The sequence below is a fragment of the Cervus canadensis genome, chromosome 9 (genome assembly GCF_019320065.1).
Source record: "Cervus canadensis isolate Bull #8, Minnesota chromosome 9, ASM1932006v1, whole genome shotgun sequence".
Taxonomy (NCBI): Eukaryota; Metazoa; Chordata; class Mammalia; order Artiodactyla; family Cervidae; genus Cervus; species Cervus canadensis.
In genome coordinates, this window is record NC_057394.1 from 77,209,907 (window position 1) to 77,225,032 (window position 15,126).

Here is a 15,126-nt window from a genome sequence, read left to right on the forward strand (position 1 = left end):
GGCTTCAGCAATACATGAACCGTGAACTTCTAGATGTTCAAGCTGGTTTCAGCAAAGGCGGAGGATCAAGAGATCAAATTGCCAACATCCGTTGGATCATCGAAAAAGCAAGAGAATTCCAGAAAAACATCTATTTCTGCTTTGTTGACTATGCCAAAGCCTTTGACTGTGTGGAATTCTCAGGATGGTTATATATGGGAGGGAAATTCTATGACTGTCAAAAACGTTTCTCAGTATAGCTGCAAGTGCTGAGCAAACGACCAAGTTCAGCTGGTCCAAACCATTCAGGAAGCAAATAGCTCTAAACTCCACAGGCCAAGGAGAAACCTTTATTTCAGGTCAGCTGAGATGTTAGTGGGAAGAGTGAATGTGGTGTAACCTGTCCAGGATTGAGTTGTGAGCAGAAGGCTGGTGGGAAAGGAATGAGGGCAGATGTCACCCATCCTGTAAGGGAGACAACCAAAATACTTTCCATTTTCCTCCTAATTTGGTGCCCCACAGTGGTAAGCTTGCTGGTGTCCATACAGCTAATTCCTCTCAGGGGCCTGACGCGTCCATATACGGTACTTCAGCTGTCAGTAACAAAACCTTGTTTCTTTTGGGGAGTGAGTGGCGAGCAAGATATATAAGTGTGCCTTCTTAGTTTAGCTTCTCAGCTTTCCAAGAACTGCACCGATCCAGTTCCTTCTGAACCTTTCATTTGTTTGTTGAATCCATTTCTTACTTGGGCAAGACAGCTAAACCATTTCCCGAGGCTGGTTTCTACTCTTGACCACCCTCCCATTGGATGTTCAGTTCTGCCCATGAATTCAGTTTCTTCACGTTCATTTCTTATTTCAGGAACGTTTTTAAAAATCACAAGATAAATGATACTGAAATTAAATAGATATATAGGCCAGTAATCTGAGTGATTTAGTTAACATTTTCTGTAACACATAAACCTTAAAAATTGATTCAAGTATAAACAGGATAGACCACTGGCTATGATGAGATTTGAGAGAGTTATGAAAGAAAGTACAGCCAGAGGTCATGGGCTGAAAGGTTTTCATGGTCTAGCTCTTTTAAGCTTTCAAAAAACAGGTGATTCCCTTTAACTAGTAACAGTATAGAGGAAAAGATGATTTTATAAAAGCAAGATAATATTTATTTTAATGAAAATAAAGGTATAGGCCAATCTCATTTGTTAAAATGCATAAATAAAATTTCAAGTAAATGACTAGAAAATAAAATTAGAGAGTACTGTGTGTTAGAATAATAATCTGCCATAATTGAGAAGATTTTATTTAGAAAGAAAAGAAAGGATCAATATTAGGCAAGCTAATGAAATAAAACATCATTTGATTGATAAAATGTGAGACAAAAATGAACCATATTGAAAAGACATTCAATGTAGTTGTTACCATTACTGACAATTTAAATTGTTGTTGTTCAGTCACTGAGTCACGTCCAACTCTTCATGACCCCATGGACTGCAGCAGTTCAGGCTTCCCTGTTGTGCAGTGTCTCCTAGAGTTTGCTCAGATTCATGTCCATTGAGTTGATGATGCCATCCAACTATCTCATCCTCTGCCACCCTCTTCTTTTGTCTTCAAATCTTTCCCACATCAGGGTCTTTTCCAATGAGTTTTTGAAAGCATGTTAGCAGCCTGTTGCTGGATAACAAATTACCCCAAATTAGTATTTAAATCATTAAGCATTTATTATTTCACAAAGTTTTTGTGGGTGAAGAATTCAAGAGCAGCTGAGTTGCATGATTCTGGTTCAAGGGCTTTCATGAGGTTGCACCCACGATCCCGGCCAGGACTGCAATCATCTGAAGTCTAGTGTGAGCCAGAGTCTTTGCCTCTAAGGTGACCACGCACAGGCCAGCAAGTTAGTGCTGGTGGGATGGGAGGCCTCCGCTCCTGACCACTGTAGCGCTACCTGAGAGTCCTCACCCAGTGGCAATGGATTCCCTCTGTGATCAGGAAAAAAATCACCTGGCAAAAGTCTCATTGTTTTCTATGAACTAGCCCAGAAGTCAACAAAACACCATTTCTATAATATCCCTATTGGTTGCACGGATCAGCCTTAGTCAGTGTGGGAGGAGACTGACTGTACAGAGATGTGACTACCTGAGGCCAAGAGTCTTTAGAGGCTGGCTATCCCAATAGTTTTTCATAAGATAATGTAAATTGCATCTATTTTAAGCCATCGACAACATATAAGTTAAAATGGAAATCCTAGAGAAAGCTGCAATAAAGCTCAGAATAAAACTAAGATTCCTGGTATAATCTTATTATTCAACGTGTCATATAGAAGTTTCCCCTAAGGCAACACAAAACCAACAAATAAATTTATTGAAAGAGAACCTTTTCAAGTATTGGTAAACCATATGAAAATAGAAATAGAAAACTCACTTATGCCAACAATAACCAGTTAGAAGATGCCTTTCACCAGTAACACCAAAAATCAGCAGGCAGCCAGCAGTCTCCTAAACAGTGAGCACACGACACTCTCCTGAGAGTGCTGAGCAACCCCTCTCTGCAGAGGAGCACCCTGTTCTCTGATGGGTGGATGTGATGATGAAAGCATTAATTGTTTCCGAAACAACTTAAAAGTGTGTCGTTTCAATAGGCATCCAGACAAGATATTTAAAATTGTTTTAATGCTCCGTTAGCAAACAGGGAAAATAGCTAGATTTTGAAAAGGAAGAGGAAGGCTAGGGAATTTAGCTGGCCAGATACTAAAATACATCTTAGAAATTGAGCTTAATCCTGATGCAGAAACAGAGATAAATCAATGTCACAAAATAGGTAGTTTAGGAATAGCCTGACATGTATACATATGTCTAAAATAATTAAATCTTCAGTGCAGAAATCTTCAGTGCAGCTTTATATGTATAAGAATTCAAAATAAGTCCCAATTCAATATAAGTCCCAAACTGGAGAGGAAATGAGAGGTTTTAAAGACTGTAACACTGGGTTCATTGGTTAGAGATGTGGTGGGAAAGCAAGCCGAAAGAGGAAACACTGAGTCCTGGGAAAGAAACACTGGGTTGGCCAAAAGGTTTGTTCAGGTTTTCTCATACGATGGTATGGAAAAATGTGAACAGACCTTTTGGCCAACTCAATACCTCCATTCTGGGCGTTTGAGAAGACCAAATATCAAAAAAGATGACATCTCCACTTTCAAATCTTCCCCAGTTATGACCCATTCTTTAAAATCCTTAGAAAGTGGATATGCCTGGTGTTTTGTTTTCTCCACCATTTCCATAGCTTCTCCTTATGGGGTAGCTTTAATCTTAATCAGTGTTTCCGGAAAACTCACTTTACTTTCAGATAGGGCCTGATCTCAGGAAATGAGACAAGTTAGTTTAATCTGATCAGTGTCCCTTGTAAAGATTGAGGTCTAGTTCAGCCTTTGAAACTTTCTACCAAGTTTGAATTTATTCAGTCACCGAATTAAAACCTTTTCCTTGTTTTGTCTCTATCTTATCCTTCCAAAGCAGTTTTAATGAGAGAGAAGGGTAGGCGCTGGAGAGGTTTTACGTTTCAAGCTTTTTTTCCTTCAATATTTTGAATTCATCTACTGCCAGAAGACTCAGAAAAAGTGTGTATATATATAAAGATTGTCTAACCAGAAGAAAATGAGACATGTTGCCAGTGTTGTTAGTAAGACTGACTGTGATGAAAGAGTTTCTGCGTAGGGCTTTAACTTCCTTTACAGAAACCAGTTCCTCTCACGCTTATATCAAAGCAGAAGATCATAGTAGATTTTAAAATAAACACCTTTTATACGTGAGCCCCAAACAGAAACACTGAGTAACAAGTTTGTGGTTTAGTAATGCTGAGTGAAATTTACTGTGGTCCCAGCTGCCTGAGCAGCTTATCCAAATCCCATTCCCACTCCAGAATCTGAGCTTTGGCTCCCCTTCATTCTCTAAGAATCCTCTGTATCTTCATGTGACATCATAATTACCTAGAAAAAAAGTGGAAATGTTAGCTGCTCAGTCATTTCAAACTCTCTGTCACCTCATGGACTGTAGCCTGCCAGGGTCCTCTGTCCACGGAATTCTCCGGGCAAGAATACTGGAGTGGACTGCCATTCCCTCCTCCAGGGGTCTTCCCAACCCAGGGCTCGAACCCAAGTCTCTTGCGTTGCAGGCAGATTCTTTACCATTTGAGCCACCAGGGAAGCCCCACAATCAACCTTGAGATTTTCTCAAAATTGCAGAGATCTAAGCTCCTAGTATGAAGCTGACAGCTTTCCCCAAGATGTTCTGACATGAATGGACGGTAAAGATCACTGTGCTAAGTCATTGTTTATTGGAACTCTCCTTGGAATTTATTTATTTTTCTTTAACGTGCCACCAGTATCTCTGATTTTAGAATAGTAAATTCAGTGCTTACAGATTTGTGAAATATTTTTTCTTTGACCTGTGTTATTGAAAGACACTCTCCTATGTTGTTTCTCTAGTATATAATATTCTCATATTCATGAAATTGTTGCCATTTTTGGTAATTGAATTGTTCTTCCCATCATTTATACTTATTCTGAAGCTCAGTACCAAAATGGTGGGTGTTTCTCTGTAATTTATTATGTATCAGGCACATCTAGATACTTCATATATACACTCATTCAATCCCCACAACATCCTATGAGTTAACGAATATTATTGTCATCCCTATCTTCAACTAAGGAACTGTGAAGCCACAGAGAAGTGAAGTAATTTACCCAAGGTCACACAGCAGAGTCATATTTGAGCCTAAGTTTTCTGGCTCTTATCTGGTGTGTTATTCTGCCTCCCTCTCCTGCTCCATATTTTGTGTTTTTCTTGAATTTTTCTCAAAGCACAGATGTAGCAGACTAAATAGCTTCACTAATGAAGGTAGAATTAAAGTATGTCAGTCTTCTTGATGTGAACAAACTGTAGTGTGGCTTGTTCCTCTTTCCGCCATAGGTAGGCAAATTAATTAAGATTAAAATTACACAGATAGAGAAAGAGACTAATTATGAGTCGCTTGGGCTTTTGTCAGAGAATAAAAATCCCTCACAGCTTCTAACAGTCTTTCACTGTGGCTGGAAATGACTTTGGTGGCAGAGGTTTACACGATGGATAATCTTACCTGCTGTCATTTCAACCATTGATTTTTTTAAAAAGTATCAGATTGTTCTAATCACATATATAGTTTTTTCCCCTTATGTGTAGAGAGGAAAGAAAACAAAGATCAAAACCCAAATAGACATAAAACTCTGCATTGACCTCTTCACCCATAACTATTTATTCAGCAGTAGCTCTGCACTGAGCAGCTCAGTAGGCATCTCCAGGAACACAAGTATGTAGGAAACTTGTCTGACCAGGGGTGCTCCAAGCTCTTGGTTGATCTGAAGCACTGGTTCCGAGTCTGTAGGAGCACAATCTCAGTGTCTGCAGAAAACCATGCAGTGGGGTCACTTAGTGCTGGTTCATGGCAGTCCTCTGAGCTGCTTGGTTTTACGGATGGTGAGACAGAATCGAGCACCCTTCTAACGAAGGGCTCGGTGAGGCTTGTGAGAAAGACATGCTGGAACCGAAGCCAGATGACAAGGAAATTCACCCTATTTCTTTCAGGCTGAACCTAAATCTATTCCTATAAATTTTTAATTAAATTAATACCTGCTGCTGCTGCTGCTAAGTCACATCAGTCGTGTCCGACCCCATAGACGGCAGCCCAGCAGGCTGCCCCGTCCCTGGGATTCTCCAGGCAAAAATACTGGAGTGGGTTGCCATTTCCTTCTCCAGTGCATGAAAGTGAAAAGTGAAAGTGAAGTCTCTCAGTCGTGTCTGACTCAGCGACCCCATGGACTGCAGCCCACCAGGCTCTTCCGTCCATGGGATTCTCCAGGGAAAAGTACTAGAGTGGGTTGCCATTGCCTACTCCAAATTGATACCTAAAGATTGGCAATCCTGTCTGTACTCTTCTTTAGAAATGAGAAACCTTATCAGTTGTTAATGAAAATTGCTTGCACTTAATTATTTTAGTACAATTATATTTATTAAATTATCTTGACTCCAATGGCTATACCTGTTGGATGTGTGTTAGTTGCTCAGTTATGTCTGGTTCTTTGTGACCCCCTGACTGTAGCCCACCAGGCTTCTCTGTCCATGGGACTCTCCAGGCAAGAATACTGGAGTGGGTTGCCATTTCCTTCTCCAGGGGATCTTCCCGACCCAGAGATCAAACCTAGGTCTCCCACACTGCAGTCAAATTCTTTACAGTCTAAGCCACCACGGAAGCCTGTTGGAGACCCTGTGATTTAGGTAATTCATCAGACAGTGATCACCAAGTTGCAAGTGTGATTGCTAAAGAGAAAGCTCATCCTGAGACTTTGCTCAGTGTAAAACACAGAAGCCTACAGCCAGTGTCTCCATGAGACTTTTCTTTCATTCATTCATTCATTCAGGATTTGTTCTGTGAGACTTGGTGTGCAGAATGCATTGTCAAATTTTCCCTTCTCTTGCCTTTCCTTTTGTACTGTTTGCATTTATGAACAGTTTCGTGTAAGTAAAGTATGTCAATTTTTCCTGTGAATGAGAAACTGCGGTGTTTCTTAATCACTCTTAAATAAGGACTAAAACTATGGCCTGAGTTATAAGACCATAAAATGAAAAATAACCTTTTAGAAACTTACTATATACAGAATAATGAGCGAATGCTTCATACTTTTTTTTATAAGTGACCCCCATAAACCCACTTAAATCAACATGGAAAATGCTTCCCTGAACTTATGATTAATGTTGCACTTATCTCTGGAGATGAAGATGCCAGTGATGAATAAAACAGACAGCAAAGTCGTATTTATTTTTAAGTTCTGGCATCTTAGCATTTCCAAATGCTGAAATTAATCTGAGGATTAATGATGGATAAGGTTGTGAGGCAGTTTTAGCCTGCACATTTTGTAGGATAGAATTAAAGAGAGGAACTAATCTCCAGAATGGGAGAAAGGAGTCAGAGACAAAGCTACCATAAATTCACTGAGGCCTGTGTACTTAATGGGTAGAGTAGCCCCGCGTCTGGGGCTTCCTTGCCACTGGCCTGGATTTATGAGCTTTATTGGAGTTTCACAGTTGGAGCATAAATTATGTCACAATCACTTAGACAATACCTGTTAGGCACTCTGTATTCATTCCTCCAACTTCAAACATCCCTGCACACCCACAGTGGCTGCCACTAGTGCTGTTGCCCCAGAGCCAGTTTGGATCAGGGCACCTGCTGTCACGTGTCGTCCTTGTCTCAAGGAAACCACACAGATAAAACAATAGCAGATTTCAGTCTTCCCCTTCCCTGTGGAAGGTCTGTCATGCCTGAGTCCAGTAGGAAATTGGTTGGCTCTTTAAGGTGATAGTATGTATGAGCATGAAGGTTATGAGAGATGAGAAGCAAACCACTTTAAAGGGGTTTCTGTTATCAAGCTGGATAAAGATATCTCACAAACCACAGGAATTTTGAAATACACTTTCAATACAGAATGTTGGGCTTTTCAGGTAGCACAGAGGTAAAGAATCCACTTTCCAATGCGGGAGATGCAGGAGACACAAGTTCACTCTCTGGATCAGAAAGAACCCCTGGAATAGGAAACGGCAACCCACTGCAGTATTTTTGCCTGGAAATTCCATGGACAGAAGGAGGCTGGCAGGCTACAGTCCTTGGGGTTGCAAAAGAGGAAACCTGCAGGGTGTGGAGGGAGGGCTAGTCTAGAGAAAATGTAGGCCATGTTTCACGTGTTGACAACCATGAAATATCCATAAGATGTGCAAGCATTCCCTGGAGTCTCTGAAATTACTGGGGAAAGGACTCATACAAAGGCTGTTCTTCCTGTTGTCATGTACAGCAGAGGCTCCGTAAACATCAGTTCGATATCAAAGTGAAGGATCCCTTCCAGCACCTGGGAACAACAGTATTAAATGTTGGTAATGATGTGGCATAAGGGGAACGCTCATACCTACCAGTGGGTGTGTAAATTGGTCTGACCATTTTGGGAAACAGTTCCAGATTATTTGATAAAGTTGTGTGCACAGATTCTCTAGAACCCAGCAGTTCCATTCCCGATGTACACCCTGTGGTAATACATACAAACATGAGCCAAGAACAGGTGCCAGGATGTTCATGGCATTATCACTAGGGTGAACCTTAAACAGGAAACAACCCTGATATCATTCAGCACCAGACTGGATAAAGAAAGAGTGTGATCAGCAACAAAATGCTGTACTGTAGTAAAAATGAATTACTACAACATGTAACACTTGTGAGTGTGATACATCTCACAGATACACTCGTGAGTGAAAGAAGTCAGACACAAAAGAATGCACATTATAAGATTCAATTTTTATAAAGTTAAAAACCAGCAAAACTAAATTACGTTAGCAGAGGTCAAGATCTTTGGGAAGGAGAGGAGGGGTGGTAAGTGGGGAGAACGTAAGAGATTGGCTGTGTTCTACGTCTTGGTGAGGACACAGGCTTTTCTTTTGTGATAATGCATTAAAATGCTGGTTTACATTTTGTGCATTTTCTCTGTGTGTTTTACTTCAATAAAGGGTTAAGAAATTGTAGAATACAAGCTTATACAGAACAGCATGATTTTATGCATGTTCTCAGTTTTGATCATGAATGTAGCCCGCTTTTCCTCATTTGTCTTTCGTAGTGGCAGAAGGAGGTTCACTCAAAGGGACAAGAAGGAAAGCTTATTTTTCACCCAAATGAGGGTCACATGTCAGAAATGGAAACATGGAAAATAAACACCGAAATCTATGGTGGCTTTTAAAAGTTGAAATCAGACATAATCAAGAAACTTGGTGAGATCCCATTGCAAAGGAAGCTATCTGGTTTCCCCTGGTTTTCTTTTAAGGGTGTTGTGTTTCCTGGTAAGTTTGATTTTTACTATTCAAGTTTTGTAAACATGAAACTGGGTCTCTGGGAAACAGCGAACAACTGAAATGAGAGGCCCAGGCAGCTTCCTCCTCTACCTGCCTGCCAGCAACATGTAATTTTGCTAAGGAAAAATGAATAATGTCAACTTGGATATGAAACTAATTAAAGGCCCTTCTAAAAATTCAGGATAGATTTCCTCTCTTCCCTGTCTGGAGAAGCACCAGCAAACACGGTTGTCAGAAACCTCCAAGAGTGGGAAATCAACAGCCGCCGGCCCATGGGGCTAGAGTATTTGAAGGCAGGAAGCTGAAACCAGCAGTTCTGTTGTCAGGGCCAGATGAGGCCTCCAGAGGATACCGAGGATAAGGGGGGGGTAGGATTGTCTAAGTGGTCCTCGGGCAGCCATAATGTTAATAAATGGAGTCACTTTCCCCACCTACGTCTTTGTCTGTAGATGTGAAAGTCCCTGCCCTAAACATTGAAATGGCAATGACGATGAAATGGAAAGAGAGGGCTGTTTTAAGATGCTCCAGAATTTGGAGTCAGTGTGTAGACAGTGACTGTGTGAGTTCACTGCTAATGGGGCCAGCAGTTAAATGGGAAGCAGTTGAGTGCTCTGGAGCAAAATGTATTTAGGTTTTCATTGAGTTTTCAACCTTGCTCTGCTGTTTAGGTGTGTGACCTTGGTTACTTAATCTTTCCAAGCCTTGATTTCTTCATCTGTAAAATTGACATAGTAGTACCTACCTGATAGGGTAATTGTTGTTGTTTAGTCGCTAAATCATGTCCAGCTCTTTGTGACCCCATGGACTGCAGCACGCCAGGCTTCCCTGTCCTTACTATCTCTTGGAGCTTGCTCAAACTCATTGAGTCAGTGATGCTATCCAACCATCTCATCCTCTGCCGCCCCCTTCTCCTCCTGCCCTCAAGTATCAGGGTCTTTTCCAGTGAGTTAGCTCTTCACATCAGGTGGCCAAAGTATTGGAGCTTCAGTGTCAGTCCTTCCAATGAATATTCAGGACTGATTTCCTTTGGGATTGACTGGTTTGATCTCCTTGCTGTCCAAGGGAGTCTTAAGAGTCTTCTCCAGCACCACAATTCGAAAGCACCAATTCTTTGGCACTCAGCCTTCTTTCTGGTCCAACTCTCACATCTGTATGTGACTACTGGAAAAACCATAGCTTTGACTCTACAGACCTTTGGGTAAATGAGAAATGAGAATTAAACATGTGGACTGTTTAAAGCACTCAGTGCAGGTGTATGTTACCTGTGTGCCAGGTCAGGCAATATGTTGCAGACACCATTAGTCTAAAAGCAGAAACTGTCAGCACAAAAGTGTAAGCTCCCAGCCCTGCAGTCACTTTGTAGTCATTCTGTTCATCATATAAGCAGAGGATTCAGTGAACAAAAGCAGTGGACTCCTTTAAGAAGAAGCGTCAGTGAGAAGCAGAGGCATATTTGCAGAGGCAAGGGGGACAGCATGCAAAGCTTAGGCCAGCAAATCTCTGTGGGATCTCATTTATTTCTCAGAAAAGGGAGGAAGAACTAAGAAGAGTGGGTGGCGAGGTGTCAGAGTGAGCAGTGGCATCAGCAAAAGTCTACTGACCAGAGGAGCCCTTTGCTAACTTGTCTGAAATAAATTCTTTCAGAAGTCACACAGCGGCCCCGGTGGAGATTCTTGTGAGGCTTCCATGCCCCAGAGGAAGAAGAGAAGTGCCAGGCTCCGTGGAAAAGCAGTATTGGAAAGGCTGACAAGCTTCCCTTCGTACCTGATACCTGTCGCTTCTCGGTGCTTCAGGGGTCCATCCGTACTTAAACGGTGTGGAGACTTGAGCTGCAGGAACTTGAAAGGGGCCAGGTGGTGAAAACAAGAGTTGCTCCACTGCTGTATGCTGTTAGGAGTATTAACAAGTCGTTATGTAACCGTTAATTGTCAAAAATGTTAGAGAAGAGAAAACAAGAGCCATATGGCATCCAGTCATGGACTGAACGTGAATGTGATTTTTTTTTGGAGGGGCCAGGTTTGCATCTAGCCGGTTGTTTGAGGGTGAATATGATTACACAGCTTTCCTAGGTGGCCCGAATGGCAAAGAACCTGCCTGCCGATGCAGGAGACGAAGAGACTCGGGTTCAATCTCTGGGTTGGGAAGATCCCCTGGAGGAGGAAATGGCAACTCACTCCAGTATCTTTCCCTGGAGAATCCCATGGACAGAGGAGCCTTGTGGGCTACAGTCCAGGGGGCCACAAAAGAGTCTGACACGACTGAAGCAACTTAGCATGCATGATTACACAGACACCTGGTTCAAGAGGTGAACGGAGAACCACAGATCTGAGCTAGAGCTCGCTCCTGCATCCTTTGAGCAGCTATTCTCAAAGTGTGGTCCCCGGACCAGCATCAGCGGCATCCCTGGATACAACAGAAGTACAGATTCTCAGGGTCCCCTCCACATCCACTGAATTAGGAGCTATGGGGATCTTTGAGAAAGCCTTCCTGAGATTCTGATGTGTGCCCTCTTTTGAGAACCACAAGCTTAGAAGATATGTGAGCAGCAGAGCATGGTAGCTACAATATGAGCTCTTGAGCAGACTGCCTGGGTTCAAACCTATCTCAGGTTCTGTGGGTGAATCTGGCTAGGGACTCCAACTTACAAGTATCAGTTTCTTCATTTATAAAACGGGGATGGTAGCCACATAAGGTTGCTGTGAGTTAATTCGTGTTTAATGTAGTGCCTGCTATAGATGATTGATAAATATAATAAATATTAACTATGGTTTTCACTATAATCAGACTTCCACTAATATAAATTGCTCACAGCCACACAGTGTCCATTGAACTGTAGGTTTGTTCAGACCCCAAGGTAGAAACAGCACTGGTAGAGACTGTCCCTTAACTGGAACATTTAGCACATTTACATTTAAAGTAATCACCAAGATTTTGGAGCTAAAGTTTCTGTCTTACTTTGTACATTTGACATATTTGTTGTTTTTTTTTCCTTTTTTTCTAAGCTGTTTTTTATTTTATTTTTGTCATTTAAATATTTACTGGTTTAGAAGTTTTGTCTGTTTCTATTTGTTTAGTTGCTACCCTGGAAATTACATGTGTATTTAGCTTACTGACTTCTAAAGTTACTTACTGCATTTACCCTTCTACAAAATGTGGTGACTTGAGCAGGCTTTATATCCACGTGGGCTTCCCTGATGGCTTAGACAGTTAAGAATCCAGCTGCAAGCCAGGAGACTTGGTTTGCTCTCTGGGTCAGGAAGATCCCCTGGAGAAGGTAACCCACTACACTATTCTGGCCTGGAGAATCCCTTGGACAGAGGAGCCTGGTGGGCTACAGTCCCTGGGGTCACAGAGAGTCGGACACGACTGAGCAACCAGCATGCTTTTAACGTGTCTCCACTTAACCTTTTGCAATATGCTGTGTGGTTGCTTTTGGTTATTCACTGCCCTCTCTTTATTGGGCCCCTTAGTAAAAGCCTCTTCCAAATGATGCTTCTTGGAGATGAGATGTATTTCTCCTGCTGCAGTGTCATAAGACTTGGCCATGTGACCAGCTTTGACCAAGGGAATTTGTGCCCCATCTAAGTATGAAAACGGTAAGAGCCAACATTGGTTCAGCCTTTGCTTGATTCCCTCTGCCAGACAGGCTCTGCTCTTACACCTTGGATCCCAGAATGAAGAAGACATGTAGAATGAAGAGCTGCACCATAACTGTCCCATCAGTTACTCAGTGAAAAGGAAACCTTTGTTTTTATAAACCACCAAGACTTCAAGGTTGTCAGCAAAATATAACTTGGCCAAGGAAGTGGCAGACTTGTTTTGCAAAGGGCCAAATAGTAAATACTTTAGGTGTCTCAGACCACATACACTCTCTGGCACATGTACTTATTTCCTTTTTTTTTTTTTGGTTTGTTGTTAATAACTCTTTAAAAATGTAAAAACCCAGTCTTAACTCAGGGACCATACAGAAGCATACTGTGGGCCTCCTTTTAGTTTGCTAGCCAGTAACTTTTTAAAAGACCCTTACTCCTTGGAAGGAAAGTTATGACCAACCTAGACAGCAGATTAAAAAGCAGAGATGTTACTTTGGCAACAAAGGTCCATCTAGTCAAGGCTATGGTTTTTCCAATGGTCATGTATGGATGTGAGAGTTGGACTGTAAAGAAAGCTGAGTGCCAAAGAATTGATGCTTTTGAACTGTGGTGTTGGAGAAGACTCTTGAGAGTCCCTTGCACTGCAGGGAGATCCAACCAGTCCATCCTAAAGGAGATCAGTCCTGGGTGTTCATTGGTAGGACTGATGTTGAAGCTGAAACTCCAGTATTTTGGCCACCTATTGCGAAGAGCTGACTCATTTGAAAAGACCCTGATGCTGGGAAAGATTGAGGGCAGAAGGAGACGGGGACAAAGAGGATGAGATGTTTGGATGGCATCACTGACTCAATGGACATGAGTTTTAGTAAGCTCCGGGAGTTGGTGATGGACAGGGAGGCCTGGAGTGCTGCAGTTCATGAGGTCGCAGAGAGTTGGACATGACTGAGCGACTGAACTGAACTGAACTGAACTTACGCAGTTGTGATCAATGACAGCACTCAGGCAGCATTTTTATGTGAGCGACCAGATGTAGATGAGTATTAGGCTTTATGTGGGGGCATGAGTGTTTAGACAGTAATCGTGGTCATTAGGATAAGATTTCTCCGAGTGCTCTACAAAGGGGTACTCCTCTCCCAGCAAATGTTGTTGCCATCACGTATTGTTTGCTATTTTTCTCTAGTTCCTTTGGGGTAAAATTATTGACTTAAGCTCTTCTTCTTCTTTTTTTTTAAATGCAGGTGTTTACAACCATGAACTTCCCTCCAAGCTCTGCTTTTACTGATTCCCATAAGTTCCAGTAAGTTGTGTTTTGTTTTTATTTGTCTCACAGTATTTTCTAATACCCCTGGTGATTTATTCTTTGGCCCACTGGTCGTTTAAGATTATGTTATTTAATTTCCACGTGTTTGTGAGTTTTCTGGGTTTTATATAGCTTTGTTTTTACCTAGCTTTGTTCCATTGTGGTTAGAGAAGACACTGAGTGAGTTTTTAAATTTATCGAGACTCATTTTATGACTTCACATACCATCTGTGCTGGAGTATGTCCCATGTGAACTTGGGAAGAATGTGTATTCTGCTATTGTTGGGTGTTGGAGTTGATCGAGTAGTGTCATTCAGGTCCTCTGTTTCCTTACTAATCTGTATAGAAGCTCTGTACCTTATTGACAGTGGTAATACATTACTGTAAGCCTGTTTCTTCCTTCACCTTTGCCAGAGTTTGCTTTATGTACTGTGGAGCTCTACTGTTTGGGGTGCACATGTTTGTAATTATTATATTATCTTGATAAATTGACCCTCTTAGGATAAAAGGGCCTCATTCCTGCTCCCCACATGGCCTCCAGTTGCATCACAGGGGACTGGACAGTGGTGAGCATATTCATTCTCTCCTCGGCCTTCCCTGACACTAGCCCTGTGCAGTGGAGGGGCGGGGGGTGTAGGGAGGGAACTTTGTTACTTCCAGGTAGAGGTGGAATTCCAGTCTCCCCGCAGTGGTCCCCACTGACATCGTGGGGCTTTGGGGCCTTTATTACCATCCAGTGGGGCTGGAAGTCCCAGCTCCCTGTTGAGCGTTCCCTGACAACACCTCTTTGAAGCCCGGCAAGGATAGGAGCCTAAATTCCCCACTCAGCCTTTGCTACTGTGGGTAGGAGAGGGGGCACAGTAGTTTCCGTGGTGTTAGGCTGGAGTAGAGCAGTTATTATCTGACAGGTTTTTGATCTTGCTAGGTTGCCTGTGTCCTGATCCTTTGGCAGAAGAGCAGGCTTTTGTTGGAATTTTTTTTTTCTTGTCTGAAGTCATTGGTGTTTCTGGGGTGCCAGCTTCATTAACTCCAAGTCTAGAATATATGAGGCAAAGAGAAAACCCATGAAGCGTACCTCTGTTTCATTCCATTGGTTGCCAGTTCCCTAGCTGGCCTGCCTCCTCTCTCCACCTCTCAGAGTCGTCTTCTGTTTGGTTTCATATATAATGTGGAAGGTTCTAGTTGCACTTAGGGAGAGGAATAGCACAAAGTACATCTATTCTATCTTCCCTGAGCAGAGCTATAGTCTCATTTTTTACGTGTAAATCACAGACCCTCTGGAGTTTGTCTTTGTCAGTAGTTAATAGGTACTCAATTTTAGTTGTTTTCCAGGTGGC

At 42.1% G+C, this 15,126-nt stretch overlaps 1 long non-coding RNA gene across 3 annotated transcripts in view; it reads left to right on the plus strand.

The window, feature by feature from the left end:
* Positions 1-15,126, plus strand: part of LOC122447189 — a 349,507-nt gene that overhangs the window by 141,308 nt on the left and 193,073 nt on the right. For all 3 annotated transcript variants that reach the window (XR_006271158.1, XR_006271157.1, XR_006271156.1), the window contains exon 2: positions 13,728-13,786. This is a non-coding gene — a long non-coding RNA (uncharacterized LOC122447189). The remainder of the gene's footprint in view (positions 1-13,727; positions 13,787-15,126) is intronic.